We start from the raw sequence: 18,116 nt of genomic DNA on the forward strand, positions 1-18,116 counted from the left end.
ACTTTCTCATGGAAGAAAATTCTACCACCGATTCATACCCTAGGCTGATTCTGGCTGGGGAGGGAGACAAGGTAGGGTGGGGATGGGGGAGACGTCGGCCAAGCACGTGCTACCTGCTCAGAACAATCAAGTAGGTGAGTTCATTTCATCCTTCCCCAAAGGTGGATGGTAGGTGTCATTAGCCTTGCCTCACATAAGAAGAAATGTGACTCAGATGGTTTAAGTGACTGTCAAGCAGCTGGTGATCAAAAGAATAGAAATCAGACATTAAGTCTATCTCATTGCATTTTTTGGAGTCTAGATCACAGAACTGGGTCATATATGGATACGAGCTTCCCAGCCTACAGCAATTTCAATGCAGAAAATTCCAAGGACTAGTTAGCCTTGTTAGAAGCAGGAAGAGAGACAGCAAGGATGAGGGGTGGCTGACAGATCCAAGCAAAGTATAAAAAGCACACACAAAAATACACAGCAGAAATTATTAGAGAAGTGCATATCAAAACTACAATAAGGTACCATCTCATACCTGTCAGGATGGCCACCATTAAAAAGTCTGCAAATAACAAATGCTGGAGAGGGTGTAGAGAAAAAGGAACCCTCCTACACTGTTGGTCAGCATGTAAATTGATGTGACCACTACGAGACCACTATGGAAGTTTCTTAGAAAACTAAACATAGAGTTGTCATATGATCCTGCAATCCCACTCCTGGGCATTTATCCAGATAAAACTATACTTCACAAAGATACATGCACCTCAATACTCACAGCAGCACTGTTCATTATAGCCCAAACATGGAAAAAACCTAAATGTCCATCAACAGAGGAATGGTTAAAGAAGATACACTCTTTAGCCATAAAATAATTAAATAATGCCATTTGCAGCATCATGGATGGACACAGAGATTATCCTAATAAGTGAAGTAAGTCAGATAGGGAAAGACAAGTACCACATGATATCACTCATATGTGGAATCTAAGCTATGACATAAATGAGCCTATCTACCAAACAGAAACAGACTCGGAGACAAAGAGAAAAGACTTGGGATTGCCCAGGGAGAAGGGTGGAGGAGGGAAGGATTGGGAGTTTAGGATCAGCAGTTACAAACTAAAATACATATAGAAGAAGGTCCTACTGTACAGCACAGGGAATTATATTCACTATCCTGTGATAAGCCATAATGGAAAAGATTATGGAAAAGAATATGTGTGTCTATCTTTATGTATCTCTATATATGAATCACTCTGCTGTACAGCAGAAACTAACATGACATTGTAAATCAACTATACTTCAATAAAATAAATTTCAAAAAGTAGACAGAATGATGGCATTTAATGTAGGGAAGATGAAGCTTCCACACTCCTCAGTCTCAGAGAAGCTACCACAATTCCATGTGCATAGCCATGATGATAAAGGCTACATTTCCATTAATAAATTAACATGTTAACTTCAGGTTACTTTAAGGCAAGAAACTACTGTATGAAACATCACAAACACTGGCATCCAAGTGGTTCACTCTTAAAATCCCTTTGCCTCTGTTACCTAGAATAGTTACCTACAAGGAACTATTCTCTGCACAACACAAAATACAAGTATCCCCTCATGACACAAAATGTACTTTACATAACATGTTACATATATGAATTATTTAATGTGTGTATAAATGCATACTCATAGACCACATTTAAATTTCTGAAACTTTCCCCAAATACCTTTCTTCTACCAAGCTCATCATTCTAGCCATTTATTAATTGACATAATGAAGAAAAATTACTTCATTAATCCCAAACTTAATAGCATTTGTTCTGTGTGTAAAAGACTGTAAGTACCTGTAGGCAGAGGTAAAAGCATGACCTTTCCTGTTAACCCCCAATGGGGAGACCATGGGAATTGGCCCTTTCTGACCACTCATTCATTCATTTAACAAACTTACTAAAAGCTCAGTCTATATCTGACATACACTCGATGTTGAGGACAAACTGGCAACAACATAGACAAACAAACCAATGCAGATATCACGCTTTCCAAACTAACCAGTTTGGGTTTTATTTGGCTCTTCTCAAATAACACAGGGTGTTAAACCCGTGTGATCTTGCACTGCTCTACTCTCGCTTCCTGGAGTTCCTCAAAGAGCTCTTTCCCCTCAAAGGCTGAGTTAGTCCTAAAGTGTGCTCTGACCCTGGAAAGGTGATTGGGGCCATCAGCTGAGTTCTTAAGGTTGGATCACACCCTAAAAATGCTCCTAAGAGCAATGAAAAGATAAGGGGTCAGGCTTAAAAACAATTCTAGGGACTGTGGACACCTGACATCAGTCGTGGTGAGCTTCCATTGAGCCTCTTCAAGACCTGGGAGGTTCCCAATCTGTAACAGCCATTCTCAGGACAATGGAGGCTCAGAAGACCAGGTGAAGGTAGAAGGGCACTAGAAGGATGAGCAGGAGATGAAGACTTTCCCACCTGCTGATGAGGTGTTTGGACCAGGCTATCTCCAGGGTTCCTCCCAGCTCTAATATTCCATGATCTCTCTGAATTGCGAAAAGAATGAGATTAAAATACCAATAAATATAAACACAACAAGGGAATAGCAAGAGCTTCAAGGTGGATTCCTCTGACTTAGGAAGTGGACTCAGGGACACTTCAGACACTCATTGGTTCATTAGGGATTTCAAATATGGATGGTTGTGCAAATTGTTTGTTCAACAATTGTACATGAGTGAGCAAGGACTCTTCTTGGTCATTTACCATGTAATGACTCCTTTTTTATTTAATAAAAAAAAGTGTTACTAGGAGTCCTTAGTACTATGGTCATTCCATTTCCAGGAGAGAGAAACAGTGCGAAAAAACACAATCATGAGTTATCCTTCAGTATTTTCATCAGGTTCCTTGTCTTAAGAATTTCTGCATGAAAAGACTTGAATAGACATTTCTCCAAGGAAGATATACAGATGGCCAACAAGCACATGAAAAAAATGCTCAACATCACTGATTATTAGAGAAATGCAAATCAAAACTACCAGGAGATACTACCTCACACCAGTCAGAATGGCCATCATTAATAAGCCCATAAATAACAAATGCTGGAGGGGGTGTGGAGAAAGGGGAACCCTCCTACACTGCTGGTGGGAATGTAAGCTGGTACAACCACTCTGGAGAACAGTATGGAAGTACCTTAGAAATCTATACATAGAACTACCATATGACCTAGCAGTCCCACTTGTGGGCATATATCTGGACAAAACTGTCCTTTAAAAATACACATGCACCTGCATGTTCATGGCAGCACTATTCACAATAGCCAAGACAGGGAAACAACCCAAATGTCTGTTGAAAGATGACTGGATTAGGAAGATGTGGTATATATACACAACAGAATACTAGTCAGCCATTAAAAAGAATGAAATAATGCCATTTGCAGCAGCATGGGTGAAACTAGAGACTCTCATCCTGAGTGAAGTAAGCCAGAAAGAGAAAGTCAAATACCGTATGATATCACTTATATCTGGAATCTAATATACGGCACAAATGAACGTTTCCACAGAAAAGGAAATCATGGACTTGGAGAATAGACTTGTGGTTGCCAAGGGGGAGGAGGAGGGGGAGGGAGTGGGATGGATTGGGAGCTTGGGGTTAATAGATGTAAACTATTGCCTTTGGGATGGATTAGCAATGGGATCCTGCTGTGTAGCCCTGGGAACTATGTCTAGTGACTTATGATGGAGCATGATAATGTGAGAAAAAAGAATGTATATATACATGTGTGTGTGTGTATGTGTGTGTGTGTGTGTAACTGGGTCACCATGCTATACAGTAGAAAAAAAGTTGGGGAAATAACAATTAAAAATTTTAAGAAAATAAAAATACATTTGTACAGGTTAAAAAAAAGTTATGCATGATGGCAACACATAAATACTTTTAAGAGACTGCAGAAGAAGGTAGGCTTTCGGTTTCCCAACTGAGAAGAGAAGATTGTACTTGGATGTTGCCACTGTCAGTCATCAGTAAGAGGTAGGAAACTTGAGGACATGGAAGCAGTAACCAAGCTGTTTCCATGGAGCTTAACCACAGATGAATCTATTACTATCAGTATTACTGCCAGTCTTACCTAAGGAAGAGCAATGCCACTGGATAAAGCAATTTACCCCAGTAGAGTACTGAGAAACTGGTGTGACTAATGTCAGATATTTCTTAACGACATCTTGATCAGCAAAGAAAAGAAGAGTTTATTAGAAAATTCTTTGACTCGATGTCTGTTTCTTGGGGTCCTAAACTTTTCACTCTTTGAGTCATAAGCTAAGTTACTAGATCAAATAAAAGCTTGTTGAGCACAAAGACATCTCTTTGACTTTAGCCAAGAATTTCCATAGAACTGACTCAAAGACTGCCTCATCCTCAGAATCTTGGGGGTGGGAGGGAGGATGCTCAGGCAGAGCCTGCTTCCTTTGAATGGACACCAGAAAACTGGACATGGACGGGTGTCATGAGAACCAACACAAGTGGAGGACCAGCAACTGCCTCCAGTACTTGACAGTGAAGGCAGCAAGTTCTAGTGTAAAGAGGCCCCCACCCTGGCTGGTATTGAAGACCATCACTCGTAAGAGGGAAACAAAATGGATAGATTTTCCTTTAGAAAAAATAAATAACTATACCACACATCCCACACCCGTAACTCACTGTAGAGTCAGAATAATGGATTTAAATTTCAACTTCTATACAATCCACTGGGGCAAGTGTTGGACAGAATCTACTAAAACAGGGCCAATAGTTCCAAGGTTAAGTATATCTTCAACTGAGATGTGCGTGTGCGTGTGCGTGTGTGTGTGCTCACTCAAAGACACACACAAGAACGTTATTACTGTACTATTTTTCGTAATGGGCAAAAACTGGAAACGATCTAAATTTCCCTCAACAGCAGACCAGCCAGATTGGAGTGTATTCAGAGAATGAACTACTCTAATCTGTGATTCTACACATGTGCCTAAAAATAGAGATAAATCTCACCAAGGAAATGCTGAGCAAAACATTTTAAAATGCCCCATACAAAACATGTCTTACATGATTCCATTTCTGTTAGGTACAAAATAGCAAAACTGACACATGATGAAAGAGGTCAGGGGTGATCACACTTAGCGCCTGGAAGGGGACATGAAGGGCACTTTGGGGACTGGGGCATATTCTGTCTTGTGACCTGAGCACTGACCTCAGGGCCATATTTGGTTTGGGAAAAAAAATCATTGAGCTCTATACTTATGACTCTGCACTTTTGTGTTCATATAGTATACTTCAAGAACTTCTAGACACACCACTCTGAGACATCAGAGAAATCCACCAATGACTGTCTCTCCCTTGAAAAGACCATGACAACCCCTTTGCACAGCTGTTGGGGGAATTAGCAATGGGCACACGCAGCACTGAACCCAGCCCTTCTCATGGGGGGAAGGTCTTAGGGGTAGAAAGGAGACAAGCACAAACCAGGGTGTTCCTAATGATGAAGGAACCGTCAGTAGAACTAGAAGGCTTCAAGCCTACTCCCTCACATTCCCAAAGATCTATGAATGCAGACAGCCATTAGCTGGGTTTTTTGGGCTGCACCTGCAGCATGGGGACGTTCTTGGGCCAGGGATGGCACCTGCACCACAGCAGTGACCTGAGCCACAGGAGTGACAATGACAGATCCTTAATCTGCTGAGCCACCAGAGGACTTTTTTTTTTTTTTCTCCTAATTAGCTGTTTTTCTTTCTTTCTTTCTTTAATCCTCAACAAGGCTGAGGATACACTGCTCTAGCTGACAGGTGCACAGCATGATAAGAACAACGATGCTCTGGACCCCATGGGTATCAGGTGGGTGAGGACGGGAAGCTGGCAGATGGGGGCAGAGCTAATCTGGAATTCGACGCAGAACTTACCAGAACAGGGACGCAGTGGGTTTAAGCCTATCCCACATCGGGGAGAGTCAGCTCGCTGTTTCCCTGAAATGTGCTGTTAGACCAGCTCTGGACTACATGCAGTTTGAAGTTTCATGTACAGTAACCATTTTTATTACAGGTAACTTTTGTATATACCTATAAAAATACACCTACATACATATATGTTCATGCAAAGACTTATCAATGGTGACGGTCACGGCACTATGATTTACAGCTGGGAGTTATCAGAGGGGAACAACTGCATGCCATTCACTGCGGTCAGCATAAGAGGCTTGTAGCCATTTGGCATCCTGGACTCCTTTGGCAGTGAGTAAATCACGTGGCATCCTCCTCGGAATGTTTTACGTGCAAAAAAAATTTTTAAAAGACACATCAGATTATAAAGGGAACTGATCTCAACCACGGCCCTGCCAACAGCATACCACACCACACAGCCTTTCCATAGGACACAGAAGCAAGGCATGGAAGATGTGTCTGAGGCATTGGTGAGTGAAAAAAATCACTGAGTACCAGATGCCCACGCACGGTCTCTGCATGTTTAGGACAGAGCTGCTCAAAGCCTGAGCCACACAACTGGGAGCATCAGCAGAATCAGGGTGCTGGTTAGAAGGGAAACCCTCAGGCCCTGCTCCAGGCTTCCGGAGACCCAATCTCTGGGGATGAGGCCCAGGAATGTGCATTTTCACAGGCTTGTATGTACTTGCAAGGTTGAGAAGCACTGCCCAAGGGAGTCAAGAGTGGTTCTTTCAAGTGGGGGCCTAGGGGAGATTTTTTTTATTGGATTGGTTTTTATATATATATATTTTCATACGTGGGTTTTTCAAAGTTTTTCCAATGAACATCTATTATTCGTATAATAAAGGGACCAAGTGCCTTAAAAAAGAAAAGACAGATTTAGTCTAGGTATGCTAGGAGTGATTTCCAGATGCAAATAACAAAATAAAAGCACCGCTTGTGAGGAATTTCAAGCGGTCAAATAAACAAACTAAAAATGGAGCAACGCAGAGCTTCTGAGTTGTGTGTACTAATGCATAGCCAAACATCGACATTCAAAGAAATTACCAAGAAGAAATGTATTTAGAATGAATTTGAGGCTAGAAGGCCAACAGCGAACACAACTGTTAGGTGTCTCCAAGCCGGCAGAAAAAAAAAAAAAAAAAGATTTAAATCCACAGCAAGGAAGGCCTACACTAAAATCCCTAGGCCTGGATCAGGTAGGATTTGTGCTCGAACTTGGGAAGACATGGGAAAGAGACGTGCCTGGGAGTCTGGTGTTCCCACAAGGCTGCTGCTGGTGCAAAATGAATCTATTCCCTGAAAGAAAGATTTTCTATCCAGTCTGCATGGCCACACCTACATCACAGGCAGGTGCATCTGTATCCTCTGGGTGCAGTGCTTTCTTATTTCTAAGAAGGGCAGCACAGCAGCCTCAGGAAAGATAAACTTTGTCAAGTGGGATTATACAGTTCCTTTAATTTCTCAAAAGGTCTCCTGACCCACAGCTACACCCAACATCCAGGGGCTTTCCTCAGCATCCGACAGAGGCATAATGTGCCCAGCTAAGACGGACCTTCCTCTATTCCCCTCACCCCCACCGCATCATCACCCTCGGATGCCCCCTGGTCTCCCCATAAGAGCTCCTGACCCTGTCTTCCCTCCTGTCCCCCTGCTGCCCCACCCACCCAGGTGGCATCCACGGCCCACCTGGCCAATGTCACAGCCTCCATCTGGGTCTCCGCTGCTGCTGGTCTCCTCAGCCCTCAGGTATGACCCACTGCAGCCAGACTAAGCTTCCTAAAGCACAAACCTGGTCATGCCATTCCCTGATGTGTAGCTCTGTCATCTGCAGAATGAGGTGCCATTCCCTGAGGTCGCCTGTACAGTTCTGCATTTTCTAGTCCGTAATGATCTCATTTATGTCTAAGGAGTCCTGCCTGCATCACAGCCACATTCAGTTACCCTCAGCCTCCAGACACAGCATCCCTCTCTTGCATCTAGACATGGGGTCATGCTTTTCCTACTGCCTAGAAGATTCTCTTGCCTTCAACCCCAGATTCTCCACAACTCCTGGTATATACCAATCAGGACTCTTCCTGAAACTTACTTCTTCTCTCTTCCCAACTTCTCCGTCCTCCCTGGCCCCCCATCCTGGTGCTTATCTGCCTATTTGCACATCTGTGTCACCCCTGGAATGGATGTTCTTTGAAGGGGAATCTGTGGGCCAGTAGTTGGATAAATACTTCTGAATGAATGCTGAATATTTCTGAATGAATGAACGAAGCCCAATTTTTCAGCATAGGAAGGCTATTTGCCTACCAGGCATAAGCTGAGGCTTTTCTTCCTCCCCTGATCCACATCACCTAAGGCAACAGGCAACAGGCAACAACTAGCATCTCCAAAGAAACACCCTCAGATGGGAATGTTTAAACTTGCAACAAAGGGTCTTGGGTCTACTGTCTTCCCCACGACTGCTTACGGAGGCAGGCCAGGCCCAGATGCCTGGAAGGCACTGTTCCCGGAGACCCAGCCCCACAGGGAGACCTCTCCCCTATAACTCCAGTTGGAAGCCAGGGTAGTTCTAAGCTAGAAAAGGAAATAAATGTAGGGTTTGCATTCATCCCTCATCCGCTTCAGAAGACCATCTATTGGGTCTGTTCCTATCTTCGTTCACTTCTGCCTCGATCCTCTTCCCAGCTGGGACTGGAGGGCTGCCCATGAAAAGGCCAATGCACTCCCTGTGGCGCCCTGGGCCCTGCTCCTCCACAGCCCTTATCGACTGAGTCAGCTGTGGTCTTGGGGCTGAGAAAAATGAGCAGTGATGTCTCTTCATTACACCAAAGTTGGCCTTTTCTGCTTTCACTTTTGTTCCTTGTGGCTCCCTTTCAACAGAGGTGTCAGCAGAGATACTGACAAAAAGACTGTGGTCTGAAGTGAAAAAATAGCTTTCCTCAGAGAGAAGAGAGCTGTTTTCTGCTTGTCAACACGTGGTTTATTTGTTAAACTAGGACATGACCTCCGACCTCAACTCAGTGTGTGAACATGCACATCAAATATATGTTTGTGACATTAACCTTGACCGTCTGCACTTGGCAGAGAACTTTCTCTCTCCCCTCCACATATTCCAGGTAGAACTTGGACAACTGTCACAGAATGTGTGAGCCTTGGAAACTGACTCAAGGAATGTTTGTGCCACGGAGGAGAGGTGTGGAGATGAGAGTTCAAGATCTGCTTGTACTTTGCACTGCTCTGGGATTATAGACAAGTTACTTCAGAGGACACAAGGAGCAGAGTGGTCCAAAAATGACCTGTGGTACCCAGAGGACCAGAAACAAGCTAATACCTAGGGTGGGTGGGGAGCCACTTCTCCCACTGGAGGTTCCCTGTGGGGCCAGTGCATTGTGACCCCATCCAGGGTCACATTCTATGGGCCCCATGGTCAGTGGTATCCCAGAACCAGCTCCTACTGCTTCATGAAAGCCAGTGTTTAAATACTCAAGAATATTACAAGTCGGTAGCTTTCAATTGGCCACTGTGAGAAAGCAGCAAAACCTCTAAGTCAGGGCTCCCCTCACCTCCAAGAGCCAGTTTACCAGCATACCACTGCCCTAGGCACCCAGCTTCAGACATGTGGAATCTCTGATGACTCCTACAAATCTGGGTACCTGCGCTCAGGCTGCAGAAGTCTAATTACCTGTCCAGTGGCTAAGAAGAGAGAACCATGGGAGCAGAGTGCCCCTTCTGGAAAGCTTATCCCATGTGTGTGTCTGCCCAGACCCTAGCAGCTCTCTCTCTGCAGGATGATGGGGGATGGAGGGCAGTGCTTCGCTTCTTTGGCTGACCCCTGGTGGGTATGCAGCCTCTGTCCCCAAATAGCCTATTCCTTAACCCATACCCTGTGCTGTTTGGAAATCCATCCAGGGCCCCAGTGCATGGCACGTGGCAATGCAGAAAGAACTCAACTTATGTAATGACTCCATTTGTTTTTGTTGTTTGTTTGTTTGTTTGTTTAGGACCACACCTGGGGCATATGGAGGTTCCCAGGCTAGGGGATGACTGACTTAGAGCTGTAGCCACCAGCCTATGGCCTACACCACAGCAAAGCGGGATCCAAGCCATGTCTGTCACCTACACCACATCTGACAACAATGCCAGAGCCTAAACCCACTGAGCAAGGCCAGGGATCGAACCAACATTCTCATGGATACTAGTTGGGTTTGTTAACCACTGGGCCACGACGGAACTTATGAAACGACTCAGTTCGTATCACAAGTAGACTGCCCTGCATGCTGCTCAGCCTCACCTTCCCCAATGGTACCATAGGGACATAATATTGGTTCCTGAGAGTACGTATGGGAGTCAAATAACCCTGCATGTGAGCGTGCTCCACAAGCAGCCAAGACTCCTAGAAACTAAACAGTTACATATGTTACGGTACAGAAATCACTAAAGAAGCCAATGTTTCAGTATTGCCACTCTTGTACTTGAGTTACCTTGAGCAAGTTATCCTCTCAATTTCAATTTCACCATCTGAGACATACGTGGAGTACTTTTTAGGGTTGTTACAAGACCTGAACAGGACAACAAGGATAATCACATTTGGCTTAGATCCTGACACTCATTAGATGTCAAGGATTTTAGCCGAGTTTGAAAATTCCTCAACTCTCCCACCTCTAGGGTACTAATTCAGCTGAAATGCCAGATCCTTCATTTTTCATTTTATTTTTGTGCAGATCCTTTAGTGTTCATGAATAATTAAATATAGATTCTGTCTGAGGCCAAATGTACATAACAATAAAGCTCTGGGAATCTTTCACATTGGAACTGAAAGGGTGATAAACGCAGGGCTAAAAATACTGCTTCCTCTGTAGGCTCAGATGCCTTTACTCGCTGGATGTATATCATGGAGGGCTTTTTTTTTTTTTGCATGTATATGTACTTGGCAGAGAACCAAAACAACTCAATTATGTTTTATCATTAATTAAACTTCATGGAAAGAGGGCAACACTTCCTAATGGTGAATGTAAGCTTTCATTAGGCTTAGTCAAAATAAGTTAGAATTAACTCGGTTCAGTTGTGAATAGAAGTTTTGAGATTTTTATTTAAGTGGATTTAAAATGTCATTGCACGAATGAGCAAATGCAGAAATACGGGCACTGTTTTTTCTCACTCTCTCTCTCCTTCTTCCCCACCCTCTTCTCTCTCTCTCTCTCCACACACACACACACACACACACACACACACTTCATCAGCATCGAATCTATCACAATCTGCTCAGGATGCTTATATGACCTGACATAATGGTTGACTGCCAAGCAATTTATCTGGTAGCCTCACTACCGGGGTGGAAAATTAAAATTTGCTGGAAATATCCAGACTGATCATATAATGGTCTGTTAATTCCTTTCTAAAAACAAACCAGCTATCATCACTTAAATTAGTAACCAGTGAATCCTTAGTCAGCCATCCATAGACCCGGCTGGAATTCAAGTCAAAAAATATTTGCGGCCCTACTATGCGTTAGGCACTGTACTGGGTCTCTAACTGCCCTTGGCAAATTACAGTTAATGGGAAGATTAAAAAATACAAAAGGAACACACTGCTGCTCAAAATGTATTATCTAAGAAGTCTACACAATGTTTAAAGAAGACCAAACAAAAATTCCATAGAGGACACTGTATCAAATATAGGCTTTAGCCTAGCACTGTCCAATAGAAATGTAATGTGGGCCATAAACATAAGCCAAAAAAAAAATTTCTGGTAGCCACAATTAAAAAAAGGGGGGGGATCCACAAGAGACTATTTTTAATCATATCAATATATCCTAAATAAATTTTATTTCGACATGACATCTAAATAAGGATTATTAATAAGATATGTTTCACTCTTTTGTGTGTACTAAGTTTTAAAATCTTATGTGAATATTATACTTGTCTCAGTTTGGACACTGTATTTTTCAACAAAATATTTAGCCTGAATTGAGGTGAAAATTTACAAAACTCAATGTCTTATAATAACCCTTAATTGGAAATAATCTGGAAAAATATGTATATATAACTGAATCACATTGCTATATACCTGGAACTAACACAATATTGTAAATCAACTCTACTTCAATAAAAAAATTACAGTTGAATAGGCAGATTCACACGCCAAGTTGTCCCAATACTTGGATCAAGCAGTAGTTTTTAAGCTTAGATTACAATTAGCTAAAATTAAATAAAGGGTAAAAATCCACTTCCTTATTTGCACTGGCCACGTTTCAAGGGCTTAACAGCCACATGTGGTTGGAGGCTGCCACGTTGGACGGAGCAGACAAGGCGCTTTCTGCAGCGCTGCGAACGTTCCACTGGAGGAGCGGCCCCAGAGTATAAATGGGGTGTCCTACAGAGAGAGGACGAAGAGGGGTGTGCCCCAGAAAGAGGGAAGAGTGCAAAGTCATGGAACTATGAAAGGCCTACGGAACAGTGGGGTTGCTGAATGGAGAAATAAATTCGGCTGTTCCTCTCAACAAGAATTTTTGAGTATTGAGCTTCTGGACATCTTAGGTCACTTATATTCAAATTTCTCTCCTATATTAACAACTGATGGTAACTTTCAGTCACTGAATGAAATTACTTACTTCAAAACGGGGAAATTAAATACGTGAATTTCTGACAAGAGACCTAGAGTTAGACTTGAGTAAAAGGTGTGAAACAATGGATTTTTAAAGGGTGGTGGTGATTACCTTGGACAAATCAGACGCTATGATGGAGCAGGGTACCCTAAGTCTTCATTTCAGGAGAAAGGTGAGGTGGAACAGTGCTGATGGGGATGGATCTAGTATCAGCTTTCTGGTCCAGCTTCTGGGGATGCAGCTTGGCACTCATGGGTTCTCAAGGACTATTAAATGGAGTAAAACAAATTCAATTCCAGGACCATAAGATTTCTTAGCACCTGTTTGCACACATGGGCATAAATGGGAGATACAGAGTATGCGGATAAAGGGGGACCTCTAACCAACCATCTTTCTAGAGCTCTGCGAAATATTTAGGACCTGCTATAAATTGTCCTTGTGTGTCCATGTGTGACTTACGTTCATGACACAATCAAAGCAGAGTCCTGGATGAGTGGCTTTCATGGTTTGGTCTAATGATCTATGTTGATTCCCTTTATGAAGAGTGCACAGTCCCATTATATATTTCTTCCATCCTGGGTTAAAGCCGTCCTTCTACAGGCCTAGTCTACCAATTTATAGGGGATATAAAAACAGATTTTCAGTAAAATGTACTTTCATTGGTTTTGATGAAAATGGTTTGTGATGAAAGTAGAATCTCTAATAAGCATTTCATAAATGACTTGTCTTTCAAACTTAATATAAAACAGAATAAAATACGTCTCCCAAAGACCTCCTTGCTGCCTCACAGATTTTAAAGTCCCCTGTTCTCAATCAATAGGGCCCAAGAACTCAAGAATCTCTAAAGACACTATCAAATATTTATCAGTGAAAATTGGTAAAACCAAGAAATTATTTATGGCCCCAATTTTGAAAGAGTCATACATGGAAGGGGGAGGGAAAAAAGCTCATACTGGGACCTACACCTTTCTCTCCAGGGAATATGCACTCAGATCCCTCCTCTGTCCAGAATTCAAACACGGAAAGGAAATCACAGGTCTGAGGAAGTGTGTTCACCACTTACCTTTTTCAACACTATTGAGGGAGATGATAGAAAAGAAGCCCCCAAATTCTAGAAATTTAGCTACTTATCAACTAATTATTTGGTAGACAGGTAAAATACGCATATGTCAAAACTGCCTAATACGTAGAGCTGCCTGAATTGCCTTTTTGTGAATATGCAATTCTACACGGCAAGGTCTTCAACTGAAAAATCTCCCACGGGGTGTGTTTGCTGTAGCACTTTTCTTTTGACAGCTTTACCCCTTACGACATGTGTCTTCTTTCTTTAAAGAAATTCGGATCGTGCTAAAATATGACAAAGAAAATAAAGAGACAAACGCTTAATCTTCTTTCATCCTCCTGAATTGTTACGAAAAGCACTTTTATGCAGCTCTTGCACTTTTATAATTTTATGTATATTTGTTCAATTTAATTTAATTTCTACCCTATGTTGACATGTACTTGACTTAACAATATTGCGTCATTTCAGATGATATAGCTATAGACATGTCGTTCTTTTTCAGATTTTTTTCTAATAATTTTATATTTAAACTTAATTTTTCCCAACATTGCCTTATGAAATTTCCAAACGCACTGGAAAGTTCAAAGAAGTTTACAGGGATCAACTATGCTGATCACCTAGATTCTACCATTAACATTTTTGCCATACTAGCTCTGTCATATATCTATTCCTTGGTCCACCACCTTATTTTGCTGCTGTTGTTGCATTTCAAGGAATGAAACTTAGTTGTAGTGATATTTTAAAGAAAGTAATTTTCATCAAGGATGTTCCATTCCACGGAAGAGAATTCTCAGGCTGCACCGAGTAGCCCTGAGCATACTGGTTAGGAGCGCAGACTGAAATCGCAAAGAGCTGGCACAAAGTGTGTCTCTGCCATTAAGTGGGCGACTCTGGACAGGTTACTTCCCCTGCCTGAGTCTTGCTACCCTCATTTGGCACATGGGAAGATGGTCCTTATGGGGTTGTGGCTATGAAAATTTAGCATAAAAGATGAAAAGTGCTGATGCTTTACTGTGACACACAATCACTACGTGATGATTTTTTCCTACTCTTCTGAATTCTGGGAGATCAAGAACCTTGTCTCCTTCCTTGGCCATTAAGTCAGCAGCCCCTTGCGCAGTGCCGTGTAAACAGCAGATGCTGAATATATACTTGTTGCTACGAACTGGGTGAACTGCAGAGACTTTCCCTCCTGGGATGCAGTGAGTACTTATTCTTGGAGAGTAGCAAGTGCAGTGGCCTCAATGGCATGGGCCTAAAAGAGTTAGCAGAGGAAACATGACAACCCAGCCTGCAAAGCAGAGGTGTTTATGTCAGTGTAGCGATGGAGCAGATCCATCAACGCCCTGCTCCAGCCCCTTGGACCTCCCTTGCTCAGTGCACCCCAGCAGGCTTCCAGCTGCCTTGGTGCCTAAAGGCTCTCCCCCAAGCCTCAGAAGGCCATTGTGCCTGTGCACAGAATGCAGGGCACGACAGACAGGCTGTGTGCAATTAATACCTCTGGGAGCGGCCCTCAACCAGACTGATGGGGTTGGCCTATAAATACCCCAACTACCTCCTCTGTGGACAGGAATATTCTGATGTGCCCTGCAGCTTTTCCGGGCCTTTCTCCATGGACGTGCCATCGAGTCACCCACAGTAGTAGCTGTGTTGATAAACAGGCCTCTCAACTAGCTGCGTTCCTTTCCTGCCTCACGCCCTCCACTCCATTACCAGTATCATTGGAATAGAAATTGCTTGCAGTTGAATTTCTGCCTCAGGAAACCCAAAGTGAGACAACTGTCTTTATGCCCACAGAACCTCTTTAAGTGCATTCTACACTGAAATCTGATATGCAGTATTTATGCAATTAGAGCTGTTTGACTTACAGAGTTCAGGTGGGTTAGAGGCCAGAGCCCAGCTCTTTGGTCTCTTTTCCCTTCCCCCAGCCTCCCCCAGCCCTCAATGAAGACACCCACACCTTCTTACAGCTCGAGAGAGCATTGCTTGGCAACTACTGGTAGCGTTGATTAAGGTAAAATATAAGATATAAAGAAAAGGAAAAGAGGAACGAATAAAAACAAGCAGACACAAAGAGGAAAGCGTGTTCCCCCAAAGAAGCATGGACAATCTCTGCAAGGCAGTGCGGTTATTGTGTAACAGCCATCTGGAGGTTTGGGAGGCTTTCACACCATCACGATGTTAGCAGACTATGGCACTTAGAAAAGCTGTTGTCTGTAGAGAATCCAGGTTGAAAGCCCATGTGGGCAGTACACAGGGGCTAAGGTGAGATGAGTCCTCAGCGTGGAAACCAAATGGTATTTTCAGGCAGTAATGGGTAAGAAACCATGCAGAAGAAGGTCCTTAGAAGAATGTCCTGCATACTTACTGATCTATTACGTATCTCAGGCAAAGAGGCTTGTGAAAACTCCCTAAATATACTCAGAGCGACCAATGTATGGGGTTGAAGGAAGCTTTAGGATGACCATATAATTTACTATCCAAAGCTGGGCAGGTTTTAAGGGAAAAGGGGGTGTCAAGAATAAATATACCAAGACAACCAAATTTCCAGGCAACTGAGATGTATTTATCACCTTTGGAATTCAAATTCCAAAACCAAAAGTACTACAGTTTAGTGGCAGGCAGAGAAGGAGAAAGCATTTTACTTTATTTTATTTGCTATTTTAGGGCCGCACCCATGGCATATGGAGGTTCCCAGGCTAGGGGTCGAATCAGAGCTGCAGCCGCCGGCCTATGCCACAGCCACAGCAATACGGGATCCAAGCTGTGTCTGAGACCTACACCACAGCTCACAGCAACGCCTGACCCTTAACCCACTGAGTGGGGCCAGGGATCGAACCGGCATCCTCATGGATTCTAGTTGGCTTCATTAACTGCTGAGCCACAATGGGAACTCCACGGAGAAAGCATTTTAAATCAGACCTCGATAAACTTGGCTGTGTATCAGAATCACCTAAAAGGCGAGTAAAAACAGGTCCCTGGCTTTATCCCAAGAGTCCCTGGTTCAGTGTCTGCAGTGGGACTGGAGAGCAGGCACTCCCATCAAGAAACTAGGTGATGCTAGTGCTGCTGGTCCATGGCATTCCTGACATAGGACTGGTTTAGACCAGTGATTCTCAACCCTGGTTGTGCATCAGAATCACTCGGGATCTTTTAAAATATGCTACTTCTTGGTCTTCACCCCCTAGCCAACTGAACCACTCTCTGAGGGTGGAGACTGGTAGCAGTTTTTAACTGCCCCAGGGATTCTGACACACACTGAGGGTTAAAGATGCCAGGCGTACCTAAAGGAGACCTGCAGAACAAGGATGCAACGTGTGCCTCTGAAACCATTTGGGGCAGAGCACTGCAGACTAGAGCACTCTGGCCCCGTGGCGAGGGCGACTCTTGGCTTCAGGGAAACCCATACAAAGGCCATCCCAGAGGCTAGGGCCGTCCAAAGGAGGAGGGCTCATCATCCCTACCACTGCCCACTCAGAACAGCTCTGCTCCCCTTCGCATCATATCCTGGAAACTTGGCAAGATTTTGCTTAACGAAAGGCATCTTTGGACCAGAGGTCATTCAAAATCATAAACATGGTTGTTATCAGGATACTGGATTATTAATGCTTCCAATCTCCAACAGAAATAGACGTCTAATAGTCCAAAGCACCCTAACCTCTTGCTCAGGTCACTATAAAACCTACCCCCTGGGTGTTTCTTCATGTCCACTCCTTCCTACCATTCTGCTCCCATAAATCATTCCCTACACGGCAGGCAGAGGGCTCTTTCAACACACACACACACACACACACACACACACACACACACACGAGACTTTCCGGTGGTGGTTTCTGGCTATGGGCATGATGAATTCCCTACTCTTCACCATAGTCTCCAAGCTTCTCGGACTTCAACTCTTAGCACTCTCTTCCTTGCTCACTGCACAGCAGCCAACCAGGCATGCTGCCCTTCACACATGCGTCATTCTTTCCCACCTCCAGGCTTTCGCAGGCAGCTCTCTCGGCCAAGAATGTGTCTTACCCAGATTTTCCCATGGCTGTCTTTCCTCATCCTTCCTGCCTTCACTCAAATGTCAGGAACTCAGACCAGCCGTTCACAGCTGTCTGCATCAGGAAGCCCTCCTCCCTCCATTTCCTGGCCCCACCATTTACTCTTCTTCACATCACCCTGTTTCTGTTATCCAAGCATTTGTTACCCTCTGCAAGTTTCTTGTTTATTGATTTACTCCCTCTCCCCGGTAGAACATTTGCTTTATCACAACAGGGGCTTGTATGCTTGTTGGTACCTCCATTCAACCAAGCTTGGAGTCCAGCATGTAAGAGGTGCTCCTCACTCACCTAGTGCAATAGCACCAGCCATTCAGAGCATCCCCTCAACTAACCACCACTGTTCAAATTCTAAGATCGCTTAAAAATGCAGATGGGTTAAAATTCTATTCTCCATGCTGGCTTTCCTCTAGGGAGAGGATGTATAGACCAGGCCATATTAGTATTTCTGCCCATTTAACAGTGAATA

At 43.6% G+C, this 18,116-nt stretch overlaps 1 protein-coding gene across 2 annotated transcripts in view; it reads right to left on the bottom strand.

Moving 5' to 3' along the window:
- Nucleotides 1-18,116, bottom strand: part of CDH13 (cadherin 13) — a 1,025,127-nt gene that overhangs the window by 552,047 nt on the left and 454,964 nt on the right. The window lies entirely within an intron of this gene.

This window comes from Phacochoerus africanus, chromosome 8, assembly GCF_016906955.1.
Source record: "Phacochoerus africanus isolate WHEZ1 chromosome 8, ROS_Pafr_v1, whole genome shotgun sequence".
NCBI lineage: Eukaryota > Metazoa > Chordata > Mammalia > Artiodactyla > Suidae > Phacochoerus > Phacochoerus africanus.